Genomic DNA, 5662 nt, shown 5'->3' with positions numbered 1-5662 from the left:
AAGGACTATGTTTGCAAAGTCTTAAAGAAGTCTCGGAAGTGAACTATCAAGTTTCCTTTTTGTTTTTGTGCAAACTACTAATGTGACACAGTTTATTATGTGTTATTTTTTGTTTGAACTTGTGGTCTTATGACCTTAACTCACTAGTTTGTCTCCATGTGTTGCTTTGTAAGCAATATTTTTTTGTTAAGTGGTGTTGCTTATTTATGCAACATTCGTTCTCCCATTTGATAACGTGTGTAATTTTACATTAAAAGTAGTTGCTTAATGAGAGCAGTTGTCTAAATTTCTAGTATATCATAATCGATTCCAATGTTAGCCCTCAAGTTTTTCAATACTGAATACTGAGCCCATGGCTGCTTTTTCCCTAACAAGAAGAGGAACAATATTAGCCCTCAAGTTTCTCAAGCCGATTACACCCCCTCCAAGTAATTTGTTTTAACTTTTAAAGTTACTAAATTTGTGCAAAATTACTATAGAAGTTTATGCACCTTCCAATTCCATGTTGAAAAGCTCAATTTTGGACTATAGTGAAACAATGGAGAAGAAGAGAGTAGCGTGAAATAATGGTCAGAGGATTTGGTTAGTCTTTTGTGTTTATTTTATTAAGTGGGTTGGTTTTTATTCAGCGGGTCGGGTGTATGGGCAAAGTTTTAATGTTTTGTTTGGGTGTTACTTGGTCAAATAATAAAAAATTGCATGTAGATTGCCATGTTATCTTTTTCCACTAGAAAATTTAATATTTCCGGTTGAATGACTATCTGTGTGCATTAGGAAAAGTTGAGTGATTTTCCTATTACAAACCAGCTACTTAATATTAGCATAAGAGTTTTGAGGGAATGGTCCTATTATTCTACTAGAAACTGGTCAATTTTTTACAGCAATATTTGAATAATGCTAATGTCAAGTGGCTAAATGTTGCAATATGTTGAAACTCCATTTTACATAAAGAGGTTTTCGACAGAAAGGCCCTCGATTATGTTGGAAAGTTACTTTTAAAAACCGAGAAAGATTTTAACCAGCCGGTTAGATAATTCTCATGCTTCAGTTTTTGACATAATAGAATATCTCCTGATCTCGAAAATTTCATGAACTCTTGGAATATTCACACAGAAATAAGAGATTTCGAAAATTTCATTAACTCTTAGGATTATCACAAAGATATCAAGCATCAAATTATGTCTTTCTCAGTTCGATTATTTTTTCTCAAGATCAACTTGGAGTGTGACCCGACGCTCCTTGACTATCAAATACTTCAAGAAGACTCACAACATCTTCAAAATACAATTCTTGATTGTTCACTGTTTGCCGCCAATTTTTTTTCGCTATGAAAGAAAAATTAGGATTAAAATTACCATAAAGCTGGCCATCCCCATTCCAAGTCTTATGCAAATGTATAGAGATTGATTGACCAACATATTAGATGTCTTCACCCATGATGTAGAGGCGGTTCCAGAATTTAAAATTTGTGAATTCTTTCAACAATCTTAAATTTTTATACAATTAACAATTGTGTGTTCACAGTATATATATATATATATATATATATATATATATATATATATATATATATATATATATATATATATATATATATATGACCAAAAGCTATTGAGTTCTGGTGAACCGTAATGCTTTGGATTTGCCCTGCCATGATGGTCCAACTTCTTGTCTTTCAGGGAGATTTGATTTTATAGTTCATTTATACTATACGGGTCGTTTGGTTTGAATACAAGTATATGTTGTAATTAGTTTTGCTGGGAGTAGTTATATTGGGATTAGTTAGGTTGGGGTTAGTTATCCTGAGATTATTTCTTATTGACTGTTTGGCATGTTGTATTAATCCTGGAATTGTAAATTTTACTGTTTTATCCTGGGATAACTTATCTTGGAATTACCATTCTACCCTGACATGTATAAGTTATCGGTACTATTTCAAATTCTGAAATAATTTATCCCAGGATTAGTAACCAAATATGGGATAAGGCATTACTAAAAATTTATTTCCAGGATCATTTTTGCTTATCTATCGTACCAAACGACTCCTAAATGTTATTTTAGTTATATGTATCATTTTGACATGAGATCTTAAAACGAAAAATTTAATACATGAGATCTTTGTTATAAGGGCCATACTGTAATTTTACCAATAGAATGCAATTGCAATCTATATAAATATATAAAGCTGCAATGGGACTTGGCACAGTGATGTGGCATATTTATATGGCCAAAAAACTTAATTATCTTTTTTGTCAATTTTTTTGGCTTTTATCCTATTTTTCCTATTTATTCAATATTTTAAAAAACCCATAAGTAACTTCTTTAAAAATCAAAAGTCACGTCATTTCCTCTTCTTTCTCGTAAAGAAAACAGTTATACTAGGCCTTAAATCTATATCTATATTATATTAAAAGGAGAGTAGTGAAGCATGTGGTTAAGCCAAGTGGCAAGCTTAAAGGAAGCCACTTGGCAATTTTAAGACAATATTAAAAATTTGAATTGTAATTGGAAACTTAATTAATGAAAGTAGTTTAATAAATCTTATACTCAATCTAAATAACTCTTAGAAAAATCTAATCTATATATCTACATTTAAATTTATATTTATATGTATATTTGTAGCTATATCTATATTTATATTTATATTTATCCACCAATAGATTCTTTTTCTATATTAGCTAGAAATATGGAGGTAAAAAATTAACTACAAATTACAATAGAAAAAAATAAAAAAAAAATATAAAGACGTAGATTGAGATAACCTATAACTATTTATACTTTGGTGTAAGTTAAAATCAAAATTAAAAGTTACTTAAGATATTAAAGATCTTTTAATTAAGATATTAAAGATTTATTAAGTTTAAAAATTAAATAAGTTCAAGCGGCAAAATAAGATCTTACATAAAGTATCTAAATTTTATTAATAAGGTAAGAAAAACTTAAATAATTAGTAAAAGATATTTTAATAACAAGAATAATAATGTTATATTAATATTGATAAATCAGGTAAACGAATATTATATATATAAATATTACTACAACATTCAGATATAATGGGTTCAAACAAATAAGAAAATATTTTTTTGTGATTAATATTTGAATTGAGTGCAATTAGTTTAAGTTTGAAAGCATAACATAATTTTTTGAAAATGCAGTCAAATTTAGAAAATAGAATAAGAAAACTTATTTGAATTTGATAAAGTTTTTAAATTTTTATCTATATTTATATTAGAATGAGTGTGGTAGAAATAGATATTAAATTCAAACAAGCTAATAAAAATCTACATGACAATGTAATAATATTAGTTATTGAATAATATAATATCAAAAATAAAAAATAAATAGAGAAAAAAAATTTAGATTTTTTATCATAGAAAAAAAGGTAAAACATATTTAAATTTGAGATGAGAAAGTTTTTTATATCATGATAAGAAAATTCATAATATAAATAGGTCCACGTAACTCAAGTCAAATAGATAAAATCAAAAACTAAAAATATTGAATAATCGAAATAAATTAGAGATATTGTGAGGATATTTATAAATCATAAGTGTAGAAAATAAAATAAATTAAATATACGAACTTAAAATTAGAAATGTAAAGGCTAATTAAATTTGAAATTAGAAAGTTGTTAAAATACTTAAAAAATTAGCAAAATAATGCTAAATTGTTAAAAATTTACTATTAGAGATTAAAGGGAAAGGCTAATTGAATTTGAAATTAGAAAGTAGTTAAAACTATGATTAGAATGCTCAAACTATGGATACTATCACAAAATTGAAGTCTTATTTATGAAAAAAATAACTAAAATACAAAATAAATTTCTAATGTAGGTAATTATACTAATGAAAATTAAAAATTAAATTTGTATTAAAGCTAAAAAGAAAGAAAATTTACATAATAAATAAGCTGACAGTAAAAATATTACTACAACATTTAGATATAATGTGTTCAAACAACTAAAAATTTTTTTGTCTATGATTAATATCTTAATTGAGTGCAGTTAGTATAAGTTTGAAAGCATAGCATAATTTTTTGAATTTGCGTTCCAATTTAGAAAATAGAATGACAAGAATTATTTGAATTTGAGATGAGATTTTGTTTATTTTATATTTTTTTTATTTTGGAAATATTATGGAAAGAAATAAAATGACATTAAACATATTACTACATACATATAATATGTTCAAACATTTAAGAAATTATTTTTTATATTAAAATAAAATTTTAAGAATATAAATAACTTTCTAATATATGTAATTTTATTAATGAAAATTAAAAATTAAATTTATATCTTAAAGCTAAAAAAATATTAACTGCATATAAATCAAAAATAATTACGAGAGAACTCAATACATTTGGAACATAATCATCAAATAACTTATGTGTATTAATGTATTAGCCTACATCAATTTTACAATTTAAAATAAAATATGATATTATTTTTGTTATTGGTAAAAAATTAATGTAAAAGCTAATTAAAATTTATAGTAGGGAAGAGAATGTATAAAAATAGAGATAGTGTGAGGATACGTATACATAAATCAATTTAAAAAATAAATTATATTTAATAGTATTACTATAAATTTAATTGATTAAAAAATTTTGAATGGGAGGATACAAGCATAAAAATATACCAAATTTCAAGAATAAAATATTTTTATTTATTAAAGAGTTTTAAAAGAATAATAAGCAAGACATTAATTTAATTATTAAGCTAATAAAATATTATATGATAGTAGAATAATATTAAATGATAAATAATACAATAACTATAAGAAAAAAAAAACAAAGGAAAAAAGAATTTGTGTACAAATAATGTGATGAATAAGACATACTTAACTTTTAGATAAAAGTAAAGTGATAGTAAGAAGTTTGTTAAAATAATATGATATATTGTGCTCAAACAAGACATATCACAACATGATATGTTTAGTATTCTTTAATATTGACAACGAAATGAAATGCAAGACTAAAATCAAGGGGTTAGGTTGCTACAAATCTATATATAAAAATAGGTTATGCACTACGAGATTTTAGTTTCATATCCTACTTCATAATTAATATCTAATGTTATATAATTGTTATCTGAGAGGTTTATATTTAAATGTTATTTGCACATAATTCAAATAACATACATCACAATTTAACATAATTTGTGTCCGCGCATCGCGCGGTACTAATACTAGTGATAGTTAAAAGCAACACTCTGAGTAGAAAAGGCAAAAAAACTTTAAAGCCAGTGTTGGAATATAATGCTGCTAGCACGGGTGTTCGTCGGTCGGTACGGTACGGTATTTAAACATTTTGATTCGATATTTTCGGTATTCGATTTTAGTGCTGTATCTGGGTCGGGCCCGGGCCTAAATGGGCCTAACGGGCCTGGGCTTTGGCAGGCTGGGCTCTGGCGGTCCCGGGCCAAACGGTCCCAAATGATGGAATCGGCCCGCTGTGGGCCTAAGCCCATATGGTCCCGGGCTAAATGGGCAGGGCCCACGGGCCTAAGTGGTCCGGGCTATTTTTTTTTGAAATATTTTTATCCAAGATATTTTCTTGTAAATTATATATATATATATATATATATATATATAGCCTTATATAATTTCTTGTAAATATATTATAGAATTGTAACTTAAATCTTCTAAAGAGTCAAATTTAAACA

The sequence above is a fragment of the Nicotiana attenuata genome, chromosome 12, assembly GCF_001879085.1.
Source record: "Nicotiana attenuata strain UT chromosome 12, NIATTr2, whole genome shotgun sequence".
Taxonomy (NCBI): Eukaryota; Viridiplantae; Streptophyta; class Magnoliopsida; order Solanales; family Solanaceae; genus Nicotiana; species Nicotiana attenuata.
Note: the sequence above shows the minus strand (reverse complement) of the source record.